Source organism: Canis aureus, chromosome 15, assembly GCF_053574225.1.
Source record: "Canis aureus isolate CA01 chromosome 15, VMU_Caureus_v.1.0, whole genome shotgun sequence".
Classification (NCBI taxonomy): Eukaryota; Metazoa; Chordata; class Mammalia; order Carnivora; family Canidae; genus Canis; species Canis aureus.
The window spans coordinates 58125762-58152258 of NC_135625.1; the positions used below are offsets into that span (position 1 = coordinate 58125762).

At 36.8% G+C, this 26497-nt stretch overlaps 1 long non-coding RNA gene and 1 pseudogene across 1 annotated transcript; one reads left to right on the forward strand and one right to left on the reverse strand.

The window, feature by feature from the left end:
* Positions 1–3503: 3503 nt before the first annotated feature.
* LOC144284055 (uncharacterized) lies at positions 3504–20892 on the reverse strand. The gene is made up of 2 exons (XR_013352523.1): positions 20782–20892; positions 3504–4440 (listed from the first exon to the last, which is right to left on the reverse strand). It is a non-coding gene; the product is annotated as an uncharacterized LOC144284055 (long non-coding RNA).
* On the forward strand, positions 13915–14730 carry LOC144284054 (large ribosomal subunit protein eL8 pseudogene; annotated as a pseudogene).
* Positions 20893–26497: the final 5605 nt, after the last annotated feature.

Here is a 26497-nt window from a genome sequence, read left to right on the forward strand (position 1 = left end):
AGTCCCACATCGGGTTCCCTGCATGGAGCCTGCTTCTCCCTCTGCCTGTGTCTCTGCCTCTCTCTCTCTCTCTGTGTCTCTCATGAATAAATAAATAAAATCTTTAAAAAAAAAATGAAAGAAAGAAAGAAGAAAGAAAGAAAGAAAGAAAGAAAGAAAGAAAGAAAGAAAGAAAGAAAGAAAAGAGAGAAAAGAAAGAAAAGAAAGAGAGATAGCTTAAATTTGCCATGGCAGGAATATAATATTCAGATATAATGATCATAATTGATTATGGGACATTTCTTTGATCTTTGTTTGCTGTTTGCCATGCAGGCTTGCAACAAATTTTAAAGGATAAAATTGTGTCAATTGATTGTTACAGAGCACAGTTTTAATACACTTTGCCAACTAATACATCGATTGGGAAGTATCATAAAATTCAGACCATAGTTCCCTATTGGTGCTACGACACTGGCTAAAGTTGACATTTGGTATCGTTCATATCATCAGCTATTTGCTTATTGTATAGAAAGGCATTGTTGAGTTTCTAATACAGATCTTGTTAAAAAAAAGAAAATAACAGGTCCCAAATAGAGTCACTTGTGCTAAGGCACACATCACCTAATCAAGATTTACTACCTAACCTAATTATAGTTTCAGCCTCTCCCAGGAATGTAATCTTAACCAGTCAATCTGGAATTTCCTGGTCAGCACTATTGAGGTAATCCATTTGATAGATCCCTGTTGTCCCCTAAAGGAAGGTGACCTTGCCTGAAACAATCCATTCTTCACTGGTAACTTGCTTGTCCTCCCTCCTCCTGCCTATAAGTCTTCCATTTCATACAGCTCCTGGGAGCTTCTTTCTATCTGCTAAATGGAATGTTGCCTGATTCATAAATCATTGAATAAAGCCAACAAGATCTTTAAATTTATTCAGTTGAATTTTGTTTTTTCAACAATGTCTAAGTTCTTTCACTATGATATAAATCATTATGTAATAACTAGTATTCACACGCCATGAAAAATTCACAAAGCAGTACTTCATAGACATAAATTTGAGGTCACTAAATGATCATCCACTATATATTTTATAGGAAGTGTTATGATGGAAATTCATCATTATAAAAATACCTGCGATTAAAATTTAGAGTGTATAACAAGTATATTGTTTTGAGCTTATTTCTATTTTTAAATAAATGATATTTAAACTATTATAGATGGTATAAAAGTTTTCTGCATACTCTTCACCACCTTTCCCTGATGTTAATAACTTACATAACTGTCATAAATGATCAAAAATAGGAAACTAACATTCTATTAGCTAATCAAAGACCTTATTCAAATATTACCAATTGTCCTAGTAATGTGCTTTCCTGGTCTAGAAAAAAAAGATCCAATCCAGGGTCCCACATTGCATTTGTTTATTATGACCCCTGAGTCTCTTCCAATACAGAACAGTTTCATTTTGTTTTGTTTTATTGATTTTTTTTTAATGACTTTGACAATTCTTAAAAGCACAGGCCAGGGACATCTGGGTGGCTCAGTCAGTGAAGTGTCTGCCTTCAACTCAGGTCATGATCTCAGGGTCCTGGGATTGAGCCCCACATCAGGCTCTCTGATCAGCAGGGAGTCTGCTTCTCCCTCTCCCTTTATGTTCTCTCTCTCTCTCTCTCAAATAAATAAATTAAATAAATAAAAAATATATTTTTTAAAAAATAAGCAAATACTCCACTTTGTGGGATGTCACATAATTTGGGGTTGTGCTATATTTAAAAAATATGTTTGGTCTTTGTTCCCTGTTCCTGCCACAGAGCTCTTAAACCCACCTCCCCACACCCCCATCCCCAACCCACCCCCGGATTTCTTGAGTGGTAGCAATGTTTTTGTTATATTAATGTGGTTACTCCTAACCCTAGGATGAGGCCAGTTGCCAAAGAAAACAAAAACAAAAACAAAAATCAGGGCAGCCTCGGGGGCTCAGTGGTTTAGCACCACTTTCAGCCCAGGGCATGATCCCAGAGTCCCGGGATGGAGTCCCAGGTTGGGCTCCCTGCGTGGAGCCTGCATCCCCCTCTGCCTATGTCTCTTCCTCTCTCTGTGTGTGTCTCTCATGAATAAATAAATAAATAAAATCTTTAAAAAAAATCACCACTAGATCCCTGGGTGGCGCAGCGGTTTGGCGCCTGCCTTTGGCCCAGGGCGCGATCCTGGAGATCCGGGATTGAATCCCACATCAGGCTCCCGGTGCATGGAGCCTGCTTCTCCCTCTGCCTGTGTCTCTGCCTCTCTCTCTCTCACTGTGTGCCTATCATGAATAAAAAAAAAAAAATCACCACTAGCCAATGATTTAACTAATCATGCCTATATAATGAAGCCGTACAACACTTTCCTGAGTTCCATAAGCTGTTCTAGACTGAGCCTCCTAACCTATGGGGTCTATGTTAACTCCAGGTACTTAGAATCAGAACTGAATTGAATTGTAAGATACACACTTGGTGTCACAAAATTGGTCTTGGAAGATGACATGCAGGGTGATCTGATGTCTCCTCATGATAAATTTAAGTTATGATATTTTTGTAAGATTTTCAGAGAAGTGATGTTGAGCCCTTCTCAGGACATTATGTCAGGAGGCACATGATGCTGATATCTCATTACTGAGATGTTAACTTTGATCACTCAGTTGAGGTAGTGTCTTCCAGGTTTCTACACTGTAAAGTTATATTTTCCCCAAACCTATTATTTTTAAGTGTTTCACACTGTAAGATAAAATATTAAACTACTCATAACTTCTTTTCAGATGTCAAAAATAATTTTTTTTCAATTACCAACGATAAGAAAACAAATCCATTAGAGAAAATAAAGGAAACTTCCCTGTATAATTGACTTTTTGGAGAAAATAGATGAGAAGGAGGAAAAAAAGAAAAAGATCCAGAATTTAATAGTTTCAGCAGAATGTAGCATTAAAATGTCACTGGTTGGACAGAACACGAATTTACCTTCTATCTCCACGTCAATCATAAGAGATGAATTGCCATTTAAACTTGAAGAGAAAATAAATAAATAAATAAATAAACTCGAAGAGAAAAGAAGCCAACACTCCATTAAACCTAACGTACTTTCTATGAATGCAAGTACACATCCATAAAACTTTAATATTTAGACGACTGGTTGATAATTATCCACCTCAAGTCACAGATAAGTTTTGAGGAACATTACATACAAATTCTTCCAAATGACAAAGAAATAACGCTAAACCTCTTTACTTAAAAGGAGTTTGTATTTTGTCTCTATGTCAAAGTCTTAGGGAGTAGAAAAAATCAACTGGAGCTTGACAATAGTACAAAGATAGGCAGCATTTATCACATGCTCTTAGTTAAGATGAAGAAAATTAAATGCATATCAAAAAACAGTGTTAGGCATTTAAAATTGAACTGTGATTTTATTTTTTTGAACTGTGATTTTAAAAATATAACCATAATTATTAACACTACAAAACAGAAACTACTCCAAAACAAGATCAAATATCATGTGCAATTTTTATTTTATTTTATTATTTTATTTCTTTAAAGATTTTATTTATTTATTCATAAGAGACACAGGCAGAGGGAGAGGCAGGCTCCATGCAGGTCTCCAAGATCACACCCTGGGCTGAAAGCGGTGCTAAACCACTAAGGCACCCGGGCTGCCCCTTGTGCAATTTTTAAACACAATATAGATGATTTTTTTTTTATGGTGAAGAAATTCATATTTTTAACCAGCTGGACTCAGTTTAGATGATTCCAATTTTGTTGGCAACATCCAAAGAATCAGTCAGGAACCATTTAAACATATGCATTCTTCTCTCCTTTGGGCCTGATCCAGGTGTTGACCTTGGCCACATCAATGTCGTGGCGCTTCTTCACAGCCTGTTTGAGCTGGTGCTTTTGATGTTGACATCCACAAGAAACCCAAGTGTGTTGTCTTCTGTTTTCTTCATGACTGACTCAGGAATCAGGGGGATCCTGATGATGGCATAGTGGTCAAGTTTGTTTCTCCTGGGGATGCTCTTTCGGAGATAATCTGAGCTGCCTTTGAAAACAATGTCGTGGGTCCAAGTCCCTGCTCCACTCTGTCGGGTATACTTGGACCCAAGCTCGAGCTTGTAAATAACCCTCGTGTGTTTGCATCGGAAAAAAAAAAAAAAAGGAAAAGAAAAGAAAGAAAACAGTGTCTTGGGCCATTGGAAGGTACATGACTTGTGAATCTTCTTTATTTTTATGACACACCTTTCAGTACAGCCATCTTGGCCTTCAAAGACTTTGCTTTAGTTTTGGCTTTAGGAGGAGCAGGGGCTTCTTTCTATCCCTTCAGCACCATCTTTGTAAAGAGAGATGATTCATTTTTGGTGTGGCAATGCTTGTATTCAGAGCATCCAAGAACTTCATGAGCATAATAATGGGAATTTTCTTCATCTGGAAGGAACTGAAAGAAATAATAACATTGAAGACAGAGCATTTTCTTCGAATATAAACATCAGCAGCAAATGATGTGTTGTTTGAATTAGGTAAGAAGTGCTAAATATTTTGCACCTATTTTAGATACGACTCCTGATGCAAGCTGTGTAGAACAGATTAGAATTATTACCAGATTTTTGGATTCCAAAAAAGGCAAACATGTCTGTAGGTGAATATTTTGTGGTAGTTTGTTCAGTAATGACATGAGTAGAAACGACTATATGTACTTTTAATAATGTGGACTGCTGACTCTCTCAAAAAATTTCCAGAAAAAACTGTTGGTCAAGCAAAATCAAGTGTATTAGGCTTAAGGCAGCAAGGGAGAGCACCATCTTTTTGTTTTTGTTCTTGTTTTTTTTTTCATGTAGACACATAAAATGTGAGATTTATTATAGGAATTGGCATGAGGGCACTGCTGGGGTTGGGAAGACTTCTTTCTTTCTTTCTTTCTTTCTTTCTTTCTTTCTTTCTTTCTTTCTTCTTTCTTTCTTTTTTTACAGCAAATGCTTAATAAATATTTGTTGTACAGTATACAAATTCAGCAATGCATATTTTGTATACCATATGTATTAGAGACACACACTGTTGTGCATGTTTTATGTATATTTTCTTGCATTGGCTTTCTTAAACTAACATTTTAACTAACTCATGAAATCTTCCCTCTATGTATCTTTCTTGCTTTAGTTTTTTTAAAAAATTTTTTATTGGAGTTCAATTTCCCAACATATAGCATAACACCCAGTGCTCATCTCGCCAAGTGCCTCCCTCAGTGCCCATCACCCAGTCACCCCAACCCCCTGCCCACCTCCCTTTCCACTACCCCTTGTTCATTTCCCAGAGTTAGGTGTCTCTCATGTTTTGTCACCCTCACTGATATTTTCACTCATTTTCTCTCCTTTCCTCTTTATTCCCTTTCACTAATTTTTATATTCCCCAAATGAATGAGACCATATAATGTTTGTCCTTCTCCGATTGACTTATTTCACTCAGCATAATACCCTTGAAGTCCCTCCACGTCGAAGCAAATGGTGGGTATTTGTCATTTCTAATGGCTGAGTAATATTCCATTGTATACATAGACCACATCTTCTTTATCCATTCATCTTTCAATGGACACCAAGGCTCCTTCCAGTTTGGCTATTGTGGACATGGCTGCTATAAATACCGGAGAGCACAATCTTAACAGAGTTTTAGTGTCTCAGCAGGGGAATGCTGTAGGGTCTGGACTCACCTAATTTAAGGCAAGTCCTTCAAGGTAGGAAAATGGTGAAGATTGGCCAAAATTTATGATGTAATACATTAGGATTGGTGGACACAGCAGGTCTTAAAACAAGTCTGGATAAACAAATTCTTGTCCTGATAAGCAAGCTGTTTGTGCCGGTGAACACACAGGTTTTTTTGATAAGACTAGCTGTTTGCCACAGTGAGGCAACAATTCACCTGAATAAATTGGTTTGCAAGAATTTCCTGAAACAAATGATGACGTTAGTTATTTATTGGTTTTCAATCTAATCTTCATGGGCTAGAATCTCTTGGAGAAAAACAGTCATGTTATGTTGACACAGATAATATCAATTCTCAGCAGAATGTCTACAAAAACTGAATCTAGACAAAACAATTTGAGTGACTAGGAGACATGATGATGCCACAAATATACATGGGAAACAAGGGATTGCAGGAGCAAATCATGAAAAATTTTACAAAACATTCTATATTCCTTGTTTTGTTTCATCCTGATAAAAAACATGCAACATCTTTTTTGGCTTCTGTGTTGGGGTTGATTAAAAATGATTCTAGGAAAGAGAAATTTGAAGCCATTTTTGAAAAAATGATGAGAAAGTCAAGCTGAATCTATCATGACACTAGAAACTCACTGAAGGTGGGTGCCTGGGTGGCTCAGTCGAGTAAGTGTCCAACTTGATTTCAGCTCAGGTCATGATCTCAGGGCCCTGGATCAGGCCCTGCATCTGGCTCCCCCTTTGTGGGGAGTTGTCTTGAGGATTTCCCTTCCTCTCCCTCTGCCCTTCCTCCTCCTCTCTCTCTCAAAAAATAAATAAATCTTAAAAAAAAAAAAAAAGGAGAAACTCACTGAAGAGAAGGCAATGCTCTGTTAGAAATTATTGTGACATTAATTGTTACATATTTCTGCAACACAAGTAAAAGCTTGGTCTTAAAAATAACCAGTTTTACATTTATTTGCTCAGTACTCATTTGGCATAATAGCTGGGTAAAATTTGATGTTAAGTGCAAAATGACGCAGGAAAAAAATTCAGTGTACACAATGCACTTGAAAGCATCAAAGGAATTATACATTTTTTAAAAAGGATTTTATTTATTCATGAGAGACAGATAGAGAGAGAGAAAGAGGCAGAGACACAGGCAGAGGGAGAAGCAGGCTCCATGCAGGGAGCCCAACATGGGACTCGATCCCAGGTCTTCAGGATCACGCCCTGGGCTGAAGGCGGCGCTAAACTGCTGAGCCACCAGGGCTGCCCAGAATTATACATTTTTTGAAGACAAAGCAATAATGTTTATGAAAAATATATTGATACTGAACAAACAGCAGACTATCTTGACATAGACAGCAAGTCTCCCAGTATAGACAGTACCAAGGAAGGAATAAGAAGTGTCAACTTAGAATCCCATCTACAATCCAAAACTCAATTCCAAATTCAATTTTCTTTTTTCTAAGCTAGCTATAACAATACCATCTTCAAAGGAAAGTCTGAAAGAACATAATGGCCTCTCAGTGTTACAGATGGCCAGTGTAACTTAAAGAATTCCAATGAATAGGAGCTATTGACAAATAGTTGAAATTGCTTGGTGAACAAAGTAAGGGAAATGATACTGATGGGAATTCAATGTATAGGCAACTAAATACTAAGTTGATTTCTAAAATCTATACTTAGAATACTCCAGGTGAAGTATCTCAATGTATTTGCAACAATGATTTACATGACACATTTCCAATAACGCTTTGTAGCTCCCAGGATAAATTTCACCTTGCAGTTGCAATTGCCAATGGACAATTTTATAGCTTTGTGAAAATAAAATTTATTAAAGGTATACAATGTCATGAGAAAAACTGTTCATTTCTTTAGAAAACAAGACACTAAAGCCAAATAGGCACTGAAACTGTCATAAAGAATTTTATCTCTGTGAAAGCAAGATGTAAATCTATTTTATAACTAATAATGAAATCTTACTGGTTTCTTAAGTATTCTACTGAGTTATTATTGCGATCAAAAATTTGTATTTCCTTTATTGTGAGATCATTTTTCTTCACGTGGGCTAATGATACCCCTATATAGTCACACTGAAGCAGGAATCAGCACTAGTGATATTAAAAACTAAACAAACAAATTCTCACCCACAAATTGCAAAGGAGTAATGAAGACTTTACTGATATTTGGTGGTGACATGGAGGAGAAGGGCACGCTGCATATCCCAAAGCAAATCATCTCTGAGATCTTGGTAAATACCTGCACCCTGCACTTCTATCCAGCCTTCCCACTGGCCCTCCCCACACATTTTCTCTATATTCTTTTTCCTAAGGCAAAGAAATATAGCCTTCTGCAGTGTTGCAGCCTTACACCCAGCAGCCTCTAAGCAAAAAATTATATTTCGTACTGATGGGGTCCAAGACATGCCACCCCAAAATATGGTACCTTGGCACGTCACATATCTTAAACTGAGTAAGTCTGAGAAAGTGACAGAAAAAGGTCACTGTGACCTCCCCCCTCCTCCCTTCTCCTATGAAACAGGTCATAAATTTCCCAAGTGAAAGGTCCCCTCCCTGTACCAGGATGGAGGAAGCCATCCTTCTCATGAGAGACAGGGAATTGGGGGCTGAGAAATCTGATAAATAAACCTTGTTAAACTAACCCTTATCTCCCTGGTTACTTCTTCACCATTGAACACCCCTAGCCCAAACCTCTCTGTCTTGTCATTTCCTCAGATTCATTATTTCTTTGCCTGAAAGGTTTAAAGCTCTCTACTCTGGTCACTGCTTTGGGTCTTCATTCTCTTGCAAAGGCTCCTTTGTACATGTAAAAATTCAATGACATGTACATGTGTTTCTTCTGTTAATTTGTTTTATGTCCATTTTCAAACCCAGCCAGGGACCCTAAGAGGGTTGAAGAAAGCTTTTTCCTCCCCTACAATATGTGAAGATCCAAAATAAATAATGAATTTTAAATAATTTTTCTTTTTTTTTGTCACCATTGGTCAAAACTGACTCGCCTTGCTTCAATATAAAATTAAATTTAAAGTCAATAGTTTTTAAAATAAAGACAAGATACTTTGGCTTGTTTCCAGTCATTATTTCTTGAACACTCACTGTATTCTGTGATTTCACACCAGTCATCTCACTCAGTACGAGGTTGGCTGATTCTACTATAACAAATTAAGCAAGTGAGCCTCAACGAGGCTGCTGTGTTATAGGTAATAATAAATAGTGAGGCTTAGATGGAGATCCAGGGCCTCAAATTCCAAGTCCAGAGCAAAGCAATTACTTATTGCTTTGCTCAGAAGATATAGTCCTTTTGTTCTGTTCATGTAAATCCTTGAATTGATGAGCCATCTAAAGGGCTGCTTAGAATCTGTTAACTATTTCTTCTACTGCAGGATTTCTTAACCTCAGCACTTTTGACTTTTTTTTTCCCCCAGGAGGCTGTTCTGTGCACCGTAGGATGCTCAGCAGCATCTCTGGCATCCACTCACTAGATGCCAGTAGCTCTCCCTCCCAGCCTTCCCTACCCCCAGTCATGACACAGTCAGCTCCAATTGAGAACCACTGTTTCACCCTATGCTAAATTCCTTTGCAATTTGCATCCCCCCCATCAGCCTTTCAGTCTGTGAGAACACATGGATTCTCAGACCCAGCATGCCATTGTGGAAAACCTCCCTGCCTGTGCTCTCTACTGGGTCCCTCTGGGCTTCCTGTAGTCCCCATGCCTATGGTACCTGACATGCTCACTGTGAGCCTTTATCCGTTCTTGGAGAGTGTCCAAAATCTACTTACATCAGCTTGATTCTCTGTGCTAGCGCATCCAATCTACTTGATGCAGTGGCTATCCAAAACCAGGGGTTAAAATAGAATTGGCTGCCCAAGAATGATTTACTGGAGGCTTCTGAAAATGTCTCCCACAACTGGATTAAATATTTTGATTAATTTGACCCGTCAGTTTGTTGAGAAGAAAGGGAATACTCATTTAATTTATTTATTCACTTAATTTTTTCAAGTTAATAATTTATTTAGATTCATTCATTTATTTAACTAATATTTAGACTGAAATGATTTGCTTTGGACTAAATTAAACATTTAAAATGATCAGATTAGAAAAAAAAGAAAAAAAGGAAAAGAAAATGATCAGAGTAGGTTTCTTTTTAGACTCAAGCTGCATTCTGCTTCTATCTCAGTACAAATTATTTCATAATCTTTATTCCCTAGAGAATATAGCTCCGTTAATAAATAATCAGTTTTCAGAGACTATTTCTAACCTCTCTCTTTCCTTGTTGTAGAGAGAGTAAGATCATTTTTTCCCTTAAATTTCAAAGACTATTTTAAAAAATAAATGTTTGAGAAACACTTGTGCTTGTATGATGATGCCTTTCAAGAAAGAGAGAATGACATAGAACTCAGCACAATAAATGTGTGTCTTTGTATCCATAGTGGATTTCCTGTGTGATGGAGGGAAGAACAGGAGGAGACAGTCCAGAGGGTTCATGTCACACTAGATTTCTTAGGAAGCTCGTAAAAAGGATTTACTGTATTTTGATTAATCCATCCTTCATCCACCTTGAGTGTCTCCATGGCAACCAGATATTTGTTTCCCAAAGATGGGCTTTCAGACTGTGGAAGGTTCATTCAGCTCTATACAAAACCCTCTGTATTTCTGAGAACCACATCTTTGAAATTCAGCCTGCATAGACAACCACTCCCAAACCTTTGTCTGTGTTACTAATCCTAATGCTACTATCATCTTATCAATGACCAGACATGATCAATTTTTGAAGCATTTTCTTAGAACCAAGAGAGGCATCTGTTTCTATTTCTCAAAAACATCAAATGTTTTAAGCTTAGTTTAAAGGAGACTAGTTGAGTAGTTATTATAAGGTTTTTTTTCTTTGATTGGTTAGAGTATTTCAGAGCACCCACAATTGATCATTCCTGTAAATAAAAATGATCTTTCATAAAAAATTAATGATCCTGCGTGCTTGGCTGGCTCAGCCAGTGGAGCGTGCAACTCTTGATCTCAGGGTCGTGAGTTCAAGCCCCACATTGGGCATGGAGCCTACTTATAGTTAAAATTTTTAAAAAGAATTAATGATCCCTTTCTCAAAACACACTTCTAAAGCAGAATATAATCGAGGTGGACTAACATGCAAAAAACACACATTTTATAATGAGGTTGCACACTAGTTAGAAATGAAGCTGAAATGAGCACATGGAAACCCAAACTCCCAACACACAGCTCCATATACCCTACAGCAGGGCTGCCTTTCTGTGCTCACACGGGATCTTGAGTAGTGCCCTATTATGTGAGATGTGTAAGTCTTCCACTCCATGGAAACAGGAACCCATTGTGTCCTGCCTTCTCCCCAACCTCTACTTTTCAAAATGGAAATATGTTTCAATGGACAGATAGATGGAGGAATGGGCAAAAAACTCTTTATTAAAAACCTGGAAAACATACATCTTTTTGAAAAAAATTACATATCCAAAAATGGTGTTATCCGGGGGAAATTTCACTTTATGTATCTTGTATTTTTTTCTTTTTCATGGCTGTGAGTTACTTTTGTAATTCATAAACCAATAAAAACATTTCCAATTTGGAAAAAACAACAAAAACCTTAAAAAAAAAAAGTGTTCTTCAAAGTTCTAAGTATACTCCAAATAAATCTATTTCTGATGTAACACAAACAAAAAACACCTGACCATTCGTGCAGTTGTGATACAGTTGCTAGGGTTTGCACAGTTCCTCTCATTATTTTATTTTTTAAAAATTACCAAATGGTTTGTGGTTTGTAATATCTTTATTAATGAGTAAAGTAATAAAAATCAGGTATTTTTACCCATATTATATGACTAATAATTTAAACTCTTTTTTGGCACACAAGTAATATTGAATCAGTCTGACACACAGTTTAGGAATCATAACTTGAATTATTGGAATTCATTCGGGAAACCCAGCCTCACTTAAAATTGCTGCTGTCTGCAGTGTAATAAATGTGATCGATGGCCTTCTGCAGCAATGCAGTTTAGCTGCTCCTCCATTGCTGGGAGAGGCCTCTTTGTGTGTGTATATGTGCATATTTCTTGAACATTCCGCAACTGTTTCCAACAGGAGCTACTTTTGAGCCTCCTATTCACAGTTATTTAAGAATAGCCTGTTATTTTCCAATGACCATGGATCAATTTAGATTGCCTGTAGGAAAATGAATCTCGTTGAAGATTGATGACTTGTAAAAGAGTAAAAATACACACAGCACCCTTATCCATTCTATCTCACTCAGTTCTTTGTCATTTGGAGCTACAAGGAAAAACTGGTTTCTGCTGGTAACCGGAACTTCCACGTGATCATCAAATTCGGCAAATTAAAACCAGGAGACTTAAATTAGTCTCAATGTTGTGTTTAAGGACTAAATGTTTAAATAAACTTCCAAAGTAAAAGCAGATTTTAGCCAATGCCTCCCTGCTCACCCAAACATCTCTTCAGCATTTCTGATCCCCTTCTCCTGACTCTTCTTTTTCCTTCCATTCCTACTTATCATTTCAGTTAATAATTTTAGGAACACATTATCTGACATACATCTTGCAATTGGTTGCACCATACCTGTGCATAGGGATAAAGCAGAGAACTTAAATACTCTACACTACCTAGTGAGATATTTAACTCATAAGTCAAATCACTTCTCTCATTTAGTAAATTTATAATATAAATAAACATTTGCAAAGAAAAAATGTACTACACAGGAGCTTTGTCAGGCTTTTATTTTAAATGCAATTGTAAAACCTATGTCATGGACTTTTTAATTTGGAAGAAATTTTAGGGACTATTTTGTATGCGGCGAAACTGTTAGGCCGAGGCTGACAAAACTGCAGTGTAAGTTAGTAACAAATCAGATCCTCCTGGAAATCTTTCCATTCTACTATTCTGTTTTTCTTGTTCTAGGGGGTGGAAAGGCATGGGGGTGGAAAGGCATGTACATGATCTTTCTCATTTGGTGAGAAAAAATATTATATTTGGTGCATATTATTAACCTGATGGAAGCAATAAGGAAACTGAGACTCTGAGAAGTTACATAATTTTTCCAAGGTCACACAGCTACTAAAAGAAGTGGAATTTGAACCTCAAATTGTAACCTAATGAATTCTGTGAACAATGAAAGGCATTGAAGAAAAGGAATATTTTCCTGAAGATTGAGGGAAATCCATTGAGGAAGTCACATCAAATATCATGTTAGACAAAAAACTGATAAAATTCCTCAGATATTTCTGTTATTTCCCCCCAAAGTTTCTTACCCTCAGAAGTAACTGGTTTCTTTCCTCTGATGTTACAGAGGGAAAAAATTATAACTGTTTAATCAATATAAAAGGCAAGGTTTATGTGGAAAGATTGCCTATCACCAAAGCTGCATACATAAAAAAGCCGCAAAAATTTTACTTAAAAAAAAAAAATAGGGAGAGAGGAAAAACATAGCCAAGCTAATAGCAAAAACTGAAGATGTCAAAAAAAAGAGTGAACTTTAACTCTAAGCAGCACAAGGACTCTGAAGTGAAAATGGAGTTTTTGAAGCTAGGAGAACCTTAAATGCTGGGCCTAGAGAGAGGACACCTGTTCGGGAAGGAAAGGGCAGCCCACACCCTGCACACAGGGAGCCGGATCAGAGCCACATGCGTTAAGCTAGGAGATTGAGAGGGCTGTTCCAACTCTGCAATAAAAATTTAGAAATATTATCCAATGAAGCTGAGACAAGAATAGACAAGAAAGGAGAGTATCTTTGTGACCTGAGGTGGAGAGCAATTTCATAAACAATTAAAAAATACAAGCCATGGAGGAAAATTTGTTGAACACAATTATATCAAGACAAAGGATTTCTTTCTTTCTTCTTTCTTTCTTTCTTTCTTTCTTTCTTTCTTTCTTTCTTTCTTTCTTTCTTTCTTTCTTCTTTCTTTCTTTCTTTCTTCTTTCTTTCTTAAAAAGATTTCATTTATTTATTCATGAGACACACAGAGAGAGAGAGAGAGAGAGAAACACAGACACAGGGAGAAACAGGCTCCATGCAGAGAGCCTGACTCAATCCAGAATCTCCAGGATCACACCCTAGGCTTGAAAGCAGCACTAAACCGCTGAGCCACCCGGGCTGCCCAAGACAAAGGATTTCCATTCAATGAAGGGCACCAGGAATAAAACTATAGAGGAGAGTCCTCCAGCAAGCCAAGATGCCGAAAGGAAAGAAGGCAAAGGGGAATAAGGTGGCCCCCGCCCCTGCTGTTGTGAAGAAGCAGGAGGCCAGGAAGGTGGTCAATGCCCTGTTCGAAAAAAGACCCAAGAATTTTAGCATTGGACAGGACATCCAGGCCAAAAAGTACTTCACCCTCTTTGTCAAATGGCCCCACTACATCTGGCTGCAGTGGCAAAGGGCTATTCTCTATAAATATTTAAAAGTGCCTTCCGCGATCAACCAGTTCACCCAGGCCTTGGACCACCAAACAGCTACTCAACTGCTTAAGATGGCCCACAAGTACAGACCAGAGATGAAGCAAGAGAAGAAGCATAGATTGTTGGCCCAGGCTGAGAAGAAAACTATGTGCAAAGGGAATGTCCCCACTAAGAGGCCACTTGTCCCTTGAGCTGGGGTTAACACTGTCACCACCTTGGTGGAAAACAGGAAGGCTCAGCTGGTAGTGATCACATGCGATGTGGATCCCACTGAGCTCATTGTCTTCCTGCCTGCCTTGTGTCATAAGATGGGGGTTCCTTACTGCATTATGAAGGGAAGGCCAGGCTGGGGAGTCTGATCCACAGGAAGACCTGCACCACTGTTGCCTTTACACGGTAACTTGGAAGACAAGTGGCTCTGACTTATCTGGTAGATGCCATCAAGACCAACTACAATGACAGATATGATGAGATCTGGTGCCACTGGGGAGGCAATGTCCTGTGTCCAAAGTCGGTGGTTTGCATCGCCAAGCTGCAAAAAGCAAATGCTAAAGAACTGGCCACCAAACTGGGCTGAATGGATGCTGTTGAATTTTTTGTACATAAAGGTAATAAAAGGTTATCTTTCCAAAAAAAAAAAAAAAAAAACTATAGAGGAGAATATGCATATATTTGTTTTTGTTTTTGTTTTTTTTTTTTTTTAATGATAGTCACAGAGAGAGAGAGAGAGGCAGAGACACAGGCAGAGGGAGAAGCAGGCTCCATGCACCGGGAGCCCGACGTGGGATTCGATCCCGGGTCTCCAGGATCACGCCCTGGGCCAAAGGCAGGCGCCAAACCGCTGTGCCACCCAGGGATCCCAATATATTTGTATTGTCTATGGCAAGAAAAGGGTTAAGCAGTAAGTCTACAGTTTTTTCCTTTCCATTTATTGGGGGGGAAAAAGAGAGTGGGGGCAGAAATGAGGCAGATGTCTAGGCCTAATCTCCTCATGAAAATGTTAATGACTACCTCCTAGCAAAAGAGTTAAAAGTATTTGCTAACAGGGGAGGGCTTATCTTTGGAATGCTTTTAACTGGATGAACCCTGTTGGTTGGATTGCTTATGGTAAATACACCAGGAATCTATACATTTATGGGCATAGCCCATGGGAAAATATCATGCACTGGATACAACCATCTAAGTATAAATTGGAGATGTTTCATGACCTAGATGACAAAATATTGATTTGTCCCATATCTAATGAACTAAACTTGATCGTATAGTCAAGATGGTGTCTGTCAAGTTTCTCCACTATGAAGTTACTATGTTCCCTTTGTAATTAATACATACTTATAGGGAGGTATACTTTGAGATTATATAAATATCCTGTTTGTCATCAAAATCACTCATTCACTTTAGCCTTCCTTGATAATTCTTCCTTAATGTAATTGTTCTATCATAGCTGCCAAATGACGATTTTCTAACTGAATCATTTGCTCTACATTTATTAGTTGATATTTCAATGTGAAGATGACCTTTCCCCTCCTATTTGTTATTTCATTATTTATCTGTATCAGCAGGGACTCATAGATTCTTACTTTATTCCTTAAATTATGACCTATTATTACCATTATTGACTTTGTTATGTAGCTTATCCCAGATTTGGCAAGTAGGTGTGCCTTGTTTTTTTTTTTGTTTTTATAGTAGGTGAAATTACATAAAAGTTAAAAAGAGGGACGCCTGTGTGGCTCAGAGGTTTAGTGCCTGCCTTCAGCCCAGGATGTGATCCTACAGTCCCAGGATTGAGTCCATCAGGCTCCCTGCATGGAGCCTGCTTCTTCCTCTGCCTGTGTCTCTGCCTTTCTCTCTCTCCCTCTGTGTCTCTTGTGAATAAATAAATAAATAAAATATTTTTATAAAAGGTTAAAAATAAACGAAGAAACAATAATATTCCTAGCAATACATTTTCAAAATGTATAAAGCAAAACCACATAGGAATTCAAATAATATAAAGCTATTGGGATTTTTTTTAACTCTCTGAATCTGATGGATGAAGTAGACCACCCAATCAGATGGATGAAGAGAGCCATTATTAAGGGTATAGGAGATGTGAATAACATAGCTAAAAAGACTCATCTATTACATATAAAATACTGCACCTAACAGAAAATGCACACTCTTTTTGAGGAACCATAAAACACTTTTTACACTTTTTATTTGGAAATAATTTTAAATATACAGAAAGTTAAATCTGGAAAAATATAAATAACAAAAAGAACACCTGTATAGCCTTTACTCTGATTCACCTACTCTAAACAATTTACCCATTTGTATTATCATTTTCTGTGTGTATGAGTGTGTAAATTTTTTCCTGAATTATTTGAGTGTAAGTTACACACATTGTCATCATTAACCCTTACATGCCTCAATGTGTATGTCCTAAAAATAAGAATATTCTCTCATAGTACCACTATATAGTTACCAACTTTATAAATTCTTATATTGATACTTTACCATCTAATTTAAAATTTTGTCAGTTGAAATAAAAATAGCCTTTATGGCATTTCCCCCCCTGTAGCACAGATCCAGTTTAGGGGTAACTATTGCATTTAGTTGTTATTATCTTTAGCCTGTAATGAAATACTTGTAAAAATTGACCAAATTCGTCCACAGTGTGGTACAATTCAACCTCAAACAAACAAATAAAAAAAGATAATTTCATACATATTTTTAAACAAAGAAATAAAACACATAAGCCATGATTTGAAAAGAAAATCAAAGTGGAAATTAGAAATATTTTATACTGAAATATAAAAAAACAACCAAACTAACTAACTAGCTAAAATAAAGTGGGGAATAAGAGAATGAAAATAAGCAAGAAAATTAATTAAATCGATAACAACAATGGAGAGATCATCAATGCAGCCCAAAGCAGAGTCATTAAAAAGATGAATATGAAAGATAATACTCTAAATAATCTGAGCAAGGGATCCCTGGGTGGTGCAGCGGTTTAGCGCCTGCCTTTGGCCCAGGGCGTGATCCTGGAGACCCGGGATCGAATCCCACGTCGGGCTTCTGGTGCATGGAGCCTGCTTCTCCCTCTGCCTATGTCTCTGCCTCTCTCTCTCTCTCTCTCTCTCTGTGTGTGTGACTATCATAAATAAATAAATTTTAAAAATAAATAAATAAATAAATAATCTGAGCAAGAATAAAAGGAAGAAAGTATAAATAAATAATTGAACTAAAATCATGACATTTTTGCAACACCTGGGTGGGGTACTTGGTTGTACATCAACTCTTGGTTTCAGCTCAGTTCTCTATCTCAGGGTCATGAGATCAGGCCCAACCTTGGGATGGAGCTCAGCTGGGAGTCTGCTTACGATTTTCCCTCTCCTTTTACCCCCTCCCCCATGTGAGTGCTCTCTCTCTTTTTCCAAAATAAATAAATAAATCTTTAAAATCATGGCATATTTATAGATACTTTAGAGATATAAAAGAAAATAACTTTAAAAAAATTTTAACCAATACATTTTAAACCTTAGATGCAGGTAAATTTTCTAAAAACAAACAAAAATTACAAGTTAACAAATTTGATTAAAACCAAAAGCTTGGGATCCCTGGGTGGCGCAGCAGTTTGGCGCCTGCTTTTGGCCCAGGGCGAGATCCTGGAGACCCGGGATCAAATCCCACGTCGGGCTCCCGCTGCATGGAGCCTGCTTCTCCCTCTGCCTGTGTCTCTGCCTCTCTCTCTCTCTCTCTCTCTCTCTGTGACTATCATAAATAAATAAAAATTAAAAAAAAAACAAACCAAAAGCTGAATGAACTAATAAACATTAAGAAGTTGAAAAGTTGTCAAAATTTCCCCTCCCTATTCCAAAAAACATTTTTTAAGATGATAATATATGTTTTTATCAAGAAAAATACATAATCTGTATTTCATATAACATGTTTCAGAGAATATAGAGGAAAAGTCACAAAATTCAATTTACCTTGATGTCAAAAAGAACAGGGACTGTATAATTATAATCTTATGGACACAGATGCAAAAATCCTAATTTTCAAAAACAACAAATCAAATTCTATAGTATACTCAACCTTCTCATTATTTGCAGATTCCTATTTATGAATTCATCTACTTGTCAAATGTATTTGTAACCCCAAAATCAATACTTAAAATGCTTTCGCAGTCATTTACGGAAATGTGCAGAGTTGCAAAAAATTTGAGTTGCAGGACTCACATGTTCCCAGCTAAGGTTAAACAAGATAACATTCTGCCTTCTGTTTTAGTAATTTTGTAGTAAACAAGTATACTTTTTGTGATCTATTTAGTGCCACATTTTTCATATTTTTGTATTTTTTCTTGGTGATTTTGCTGCTTAAAATAGCCTAGCACTAAAAAAAAAAAAATAGCCTAGCACTAAAGTACTATCTAGTGTTCTTGGCACAAAAGGTTGTGGTGTGCCTTACAGAGAAAATACAAGTACTAGATAAGCATTATTTGGGCATGAGTTCTAGAATTATTGGTCACAAGTTCAATGTTAGTGAATCAAGAATATATATTAAATAAGGTATCTTTAGACAAAAACACATAAAACAAGATTATATATTGATCAGTTGACTAACATGTCTCCAGAGTCCTAGAGGAACCTAATTGTGTATTTCCTCTAGGAACAATGATTCAATATTTATTTATTCAGTGTTTATAGCAAGTTTATAGACCATAACTGCAATGAATAATGAGAATTAACTGTATGTATAATATAAATACGGTATGTATAAGTACAAAACAACATATCACAACCAGATAAAGTTTCATCAATGCAAGGATGGTCAACATGAAACTCTCAATATAATTTACCATGTTAGATTTAAAAACAAACAAATCAATATAATCTTTTCAACAGATTGAGATGAAAGCACTCAGTAAAACTCAATATTCATTCATGATAAAAGCTCAGCAAAATAGTAATAGAAGGCAATATCAATGGATTGGTAAATTCATATACAAGAAATAAGAGTCTAAAATAATCCTGGAAACTAAAAGGTAAAATACCTAAATTTACTCAGAGTCATATAAATAAAGACAGTATGATATAGGGACCAGTAAACGTATAAGACTTCAGGAACAAGCCCAATCAGGGATGAGGCCTTCAAATGTTAAAGAGATGTCAATACAATTAACTAGAAAAATAATGGACACGTTGACAAATGGTCCTGAGTCAACCAGATTTCCAAGTGGGAAACATTAAAAGATTTCCCTCTCATACCATAGGTAGAATAAAAACTCCAAAAGAATTATGGACTTAATTGTAAAAATAATTATTTAATAATTTCAGAAGAAAAAATAGGAGAATATGTTTATAGTTTTGGAGTAATAAAGGATTTCTTAACAACAAAATACGTTTTTTAAAAACAGAGATCATAGGGCAGCCCTGGTGGCTCAGTGGTTTAGTGCTGCCTTCAGCCCAAGGTGTGATCCTGGAGACCCGGGATGGGGTCCTACATCAGGCTCCCTGCATGGAGCCTGCTTCTCCCTCTGCTTGTGTCTCTGTCTCTGTCTCTCTGTCTCTCTCTGTGTGTGTCTCTCATGAATAAATAAATAAAATCTTTAAAAAAATAAAATAAAAACAAAGATCATAAAGGAAAAAAAATATATGAATTTTGGTGCATCGATATTGAAACTTCCAAACAAAATCAATGTCATAAGCATTGTTACAAGACAAGCCACAAAGGATTAGTATTCAGAATATATAAAGGACAAATCAATGAAAAGAGACAAAGAGATCATGGACATTATTATTTTTTTAAGACAAAGAATTGAGCAGGCATTTTACAAGAGAAGAAATATACAAAGATCTTCAGCCTTGTTAGTAACCAAGGAAGTACAAAATGAAACATACTGAAATATTTTATATCTATCAGTGATAAAAATTAAAAAGTTTTAGAATATCAAGTGTTTACAAGGATGCAAGGAAGGGGAAACTTATAAATTGCTAGGACCTGTTTAAAACATTACTGTAGCAATAGCTATTAAATTGAAATTAGCATACCCCATGACCCAGAAATTTCAATTTTTTAGTATCTCTGGCACATGTATACATGGAGACTTAAATATGCACTATTATTTGTAACAAGGAAAACAATTTTCAAACAACTCATTATTTATCAGTTGGCAGATGGATAAATTGTGGCATATTTATAGAATCGAATTCTATATGGATTACCATTTCAATGAAACTATGTGCTATCAGCAGATCTCAAAAGATAATGCAGAGCAATAGATGCAGGTTGCAGAATCATATGCATAATATGACCCCATTACATAATTTTTAAGTCAGAAAATATATATTTACAGAAAGTGTAAAAAGATGGATTGGATTTGCATCAAACTTATAATGAGAAGATGTGGGGGAAAATAAAGTAGAATTCAACTATCTCTGTAACAACCCATTTCTTTTATTACAATTTTTGGAGAAAAATGACAAAACATAAGCATTGGTTAATTTTGAGTAATGGATAAAAAGATATTAGTTATATGGTTCTCTGTAGTTGTGTCTATTTTTAAAAAATTAATAAAAGAATTTAAACTAAAGTCATAAGTGTTTAACTGAAATTAGACCAAATAAACATGTATCCTTGTCAAACTCCAAGTTACTTACTTATTCCGATTAAGTCCTTAATGATGTCCAGAAATATCCCTTACTTTTGTTCACTTTGGGCTGTAAAAATCTCTTGCCTTGCGCAGCACTTGGAGCTCGCTTCTATCTGCTAGACTGGATGCAGCCCAATTAATGAAACGCTGAATAAAAGCCTACTATATCAGTACATTGTGGGAAATTTTCTTTTAACACTTAATAACTTGATTTTTTTTAAGTGGTATATCCACATGATAAACAGTAAAGCTGTACTCAAAAACAGTTTAATGAAGTTATTAGTCACATGAAAAATGCTAATGATTCGTAATATTCAGAGAAATAAAGCAAAAATAAAAATGAATATTTAGTAAGTTCTAATTTAATACAAATACAAGTGCAAAGACAAGAATTTGGAAAGAAGTAGAATTCAACCAAAGGTTATTTATCTTATCTCCGAGTGATGTGATGCTAAGACAGATTTTTTTCCTCGTGATTCCTGTTTTCCAGTTTTTTTTTTTTTACAGAGAAGGTATTTTAGAATCGGAAAACAGGTTATCAGTGTTAAATCAATTTTTCGTAAAAGCTTGCAAAATTAAAGAATCATTTAAAGTTTGTCTTCTGTTTTCTTTTGTGACTAATATTGAAATAGCATTTTGTTTTTCCTGTTACATAACTGATTTAAAAATTTAGACCAAGTTCTATATAATACTTTGGATCCGTCTTCACCTGGGATTTGGAAAATTTAAAGCCTTCCAAATAGAAATCCATTCCAGGAAGAATGACAAAACATCAGCCATTGCAAATATCTGTCTAATCTTGGGACCTTGAACCTGTTTACTGGTTTACAGAGCGGTAGGGAGAGCCAGAGCCCAACAGTAATCCTACCATTCACTTGCTCTGAGTAACGACCATCTGCTGGGGACTGGGGAGGACCCAGCTCAGTCAATTAGACTGCCTCGGTTTGCATGATAAAGGAAGGTCACAGAAAGTCAATACAATTGAGAGCAACTCCCCAGGTGGCAGAAAAGATCTGCAAGCAACTGGCAGAAATGGCTTGCATTTGAGGAGCGCAGCTCTCTCCTTGGAGCTTGCACTTCTCTGAAAGCAGGCTCTTTACAAAAAAAAAAATGACTTTCAAAAACATCAATTTGGGTAGGCTTAGATTTTTTGCTTCTTTTTTCCCCTCCATTATTGCATGGAGGAGAGAAGTGAAAGATGTAAAATGGTTTTTTTTTTTCTTTTGGGATGTCAGGTACAAAGTTTACCATATTCTTCAGTTCATAGTTCATTATCCATAGATCCATAGATCTATGATCCATACCATAGATCCATGAGTGGCTTTCTTGTATTTAATCATAAAAATATTTTTTCCTTTTGGCCCAAACTCAACTCCCCTCTCCCTCCTCCTTCCTATTCTTCTTCTTCTTCTTCTTCTTCTTTTTTTTTTATTTTTTTTTATTGGAGTTCTATTTGCCAACATATAGCATAACACCCAGTGGTCATCCCGTCAACCTCCTTCCTATTCTAATGTGTTGTGTATATGTTCTTAATTATAAATGTTTTATGAATGAATAGTGAACCAAGTCCTCCTTTTCTCACCTGTTATTCTCTTGTGACAACGTTCTGAGAATTTTTATAAATTAAGGATATTCTGCTGCTTGGAAAGGCCAACTACCCACTTAAAAGTTTGAATAGCAGCATTACAGAGACACTAGGAAGTAAGTTGGAGTGGGAAAGCTCTGCTTATTCTAAGAAACAGCTGGCTTTTTGTAGAGCCTGCCAACAGAATGGTCAGTCAGACAAGAGCAAACGCAAGCACATCATTCATTCCTTCAACAAATATTTATCGAGTGTCCTCTTTGTCTGAGACAGGGTCGGGCAACCAATCACAAATCACCGTTGCCACTCATGCTCTGCCATTTATTAGCTGCATGAGTTTGTGCAGATCATCTAAATTTTCATATCATTTTAAGTTTCTTCCTTTGTGAAGGGATAAAAATAAACCCCACCTTACCTCCTTCGTGAGATTGTTTTCAGGATAAAATAGATGCCTATTAAAGAGTACGAGAGTATGCACCTCAAAATATGCATCTTTGTCATAAGGATTATTTTGAAACATTATTTTGAAAAAAACAGACATACGGGATGCCTGGGTGGCTCAGTGGTTGAGCATCTGCCTTGGGCCCAGGGCGTGATCCCCAGGTCCTGCGATCAAGTTCCACATCAGGCTCCCTGCAGGGAGCCTGTTTTTCCCTCTCCCTCTCCCTCTGTGTCTCTAATGAATAAATAAATAAATAAAATCTTAAAAAAAAAAAAAAGCTGACATGGGAGAAGCTCTGAAAACAGAGTGGAAGTTACCATTTGTAGGGAAATTTATATTTGTGAAGGAAATCTCCATTTACAAAGGAAATCTCCATTACAACAGAGTTTCTCCCTGGGTACCAGGAGGAGAGTTGCTAGCAGAAATAATTAACCTCTGAGACTTAACTATAGGACAGGGCATACTTTTTTTTTTTTTTTTTAACCATTTTCTCTGCTCGCCTTCCTTCCTGTGAATTGCCTCCCTCCACCTAGAAGCCCCAAACGTCTACCCCTTTTCTTAGTTCAGGACGTATGTACAGAAGTCTCCACCATTTGGTCACCTATGATGGTGGCTTAAAATTTTGTGAGACCCCAGTGTGTATATACATAATTAAAATTGGGGGTGGGGGGTTATCTCCTGTTTAATCTGTCTTTGTCAATCTAATTCTTTAGCAACTACAAAACTGAAAGAAGACTTCAGCTGCCTCCATTTTGACCTCAAACTTCCTAGTTGCGTTCTTCTTTCCAGTTAGTCTCTTAGCTAAGGCAGAATCCAAAGCATCCTCTGATAGTGAGGTGGGAAACAAAGGCAGAGGAGAAATTATTAAATTTCCTTACTACCTACAGCCCATTGACAAGTCCTTGAAACAGGTAGAGGGACACTCCTGTAGGGACTCAACTGCCTCCATGTCAATACTTTGCTAAGGACAAAAGGCAATCTTAGCCTGACTCCCAGGATCCTCTAAGTCTACATATAAAAATTCCTTTAGAAATTTCATTTATCTCTAAACCCTCCCAAGATATGTGTTGGCAATCATCCTCCAAGCATATGGCCCACGGATATATATCTGAAGGGCCTCATGACTAAGGTTTTATTAGGCAGTAACAAATGACCTTTTCCCAAAAATAGCTAGCCCCCTCAAAGTCCTGGAAACCTTGCTTTCAAAATTCCTTAGAGACTTAACGCTATCCCTAACCCCCTCCCAACTTGAAAATATATAAAGGGTCACACTCCTCATGACCCCAGTGCAGCTATTTCTGTCCACAAGTCCTGTCCCTGGGCTTTAATATAACCACCTTTTTTTGCACCAAAGACATCTCAGGAATTCTTTCTTGGCTATTGGCTTTGAACGCTAATATCTTTTCCTACATCAATAGGAACTGAAGCTACCCCCTCACACATAAGGACTTCTCTGGGCCAGCAAGATCCTGACCATAACTGACTCCAAGACAATGATCAATTTGACTTTCACTGCCCACCGGCATGTATCTTCTCACCTTTGCCTCACATTTTTTTTTTAAATAAAAACTTTGAAGTATTTTCAGCACTTTGGAGATAGTCTTTGAGACACTAATCTACTGTCTTCTCTGTGTTGGACTTGCTAAAATAAATTCCTTTCTTGTTTTACCACCACTCGTTTCTCTACCTTTGGATTTTGTCAGCAAGTGGTCAAACCTGTCTGTTTCAGACCCCCAAAGCCAAGTGCTTTTGTATCCCTGTACCCTGGCTACAGAACCTGAAAGGCTAGGAGAAAATTATTTTTCCTCCTCAACTTCATAGGAAATCACATTGCAAATGTCAAACACTGGAGTGCCTCAGTGGAACAGTCAGTTAAGCAACCCACTTTCAGTTTCAGCTCAGGCCCTGATCTCAGGGTTGTGAGATCAGGCCCTGCATGGGGCTCTCCACTAAGTGCAGAGTCTGCTTGAGACTCTTCCTCTCCTTCTACCCTTCTCCATCCAGTGCACAGTCTCTCCTCTGTTAATAATTAATAAATTAATAAATCTGTTTTTTAAAAAGACTAAAATAAAAAAGAAAATTAAAACACTATAAAGCCAAGTGAAGGGTAGCAGAATATGTCACCCCAAAATATGTTTCTTTGGCATATGGATTATTTTGAGCTGATTATTTCTGAGAAAAGGGAGACAGAAGAGAATCTCCAAAAATATAAAAGTTACTCTTTTGTCAGGAAAATTTATAAAGGAAATCTCTTTTTGTACGTCTCTCTCTCTCTGTGTACCAGGAAAAGAAGGATGATTGTAAATCACAAGAGAATCTTGTCAGTGGAGGAGGCATCGACTTAAATAGGCACAACAAACCTTATTGTTTTCCACTGTGCTTTCCTAGAAATTTCCCATACCTAGACTGCCCTCTTCTCCAACATCTTTCTTTTGTCTTCAGCTGAAGATGATATTTAAGGTGGTGGCTTGGGCCATTTGATGAGTCTTATTCAGTTTTTCTAAGTATATCCCCTATATACATGAGGGATATATGTTATTAAATTTGTTTGTTTTTCTCTTGTTGATCCATCCTTTAACACAGGATGAGAAGATCTCAGTCAAAAACAATGAAAGGTATGGGGGAAATTATTGTTCCTCTCTATACAAGTATCACTAGTATTATTTTGTTGATGTTGCCAAAAGAGATAAAGCATTAGAGGCCAAGGTAAGCCAGCTAAGAAGGCAGAGTTGAGGAATCTTGGCCATTTCTATGCTAGAATAAGCTTGGCCATGCTTAAGAAATTTGATAATAAAACACTTATAAGGAATAGAAGAACCTAAAGAGATGGCCATGGTCTTGGCTTTGACCATTGAATATGAAATGTAATGAACACCAGGCAATCCAAAATTTTTTCTGAACCCCAACTTCAAAATATTCCCTTCTCAGATTTGGAGGGAAGGAATGAGATACCTAATGAGTGATGTCATGTGTTCCATCAGCCTATGGTCAAAAACTCTTGTTACTCTGGTTAGTGTCAGCAAACATCCACAGGAGCAGGGGAAAATTGTGGTGTGGGGGTGAGGAGTAAGATAAGGCCCCTGAAGAAAGAATATACAGTAAGTGTGTGAGCCAAAACCAACTAAATTTTCTCCAAAGGAAGGAGAATAAAAACCTAATAGGGTTTATAAACACTCTTTGTAATAAAAGATATTCTAAGCAAAATGAAACCAGAAAACAGTTTTCCTGATTTATTTCTAAATGGGTAGTAAACCAACCATTTCCCCCATATTAAGAAAAAAAGTGAAAATGAATATTAAAAGGTTCATTGCAATTTTGAAAACATTATGCTGATTGAAATAAGCCAAACAGCAAAGGACAAATAGTGTATCATTCCATTTACATGAAATTGCACAGGCAAATTCACAAAGATGGAAAGTAGATTAGAGGTTACCAGGAGCTGAAGGGTAAGAGTATGGGGAGTTATTGCTTAATGGGTACAGAATTTTTGTTCGGGGTTATGAAAAATTTTGGAAACAGGTGGTGGTGGTGACAGTTGCACAACACTGAGAATGTAATTAATGCCACTGAATTGTACACTTAAAATGGTTTAAAGGCAAATTTTATGTTATATCTATTTTACCATGATAAAAAGAATGGAGAGGATAACCTCAACGCATTAATTTATCTTGAAATGGTTATAGACATAGTAGCAGATCG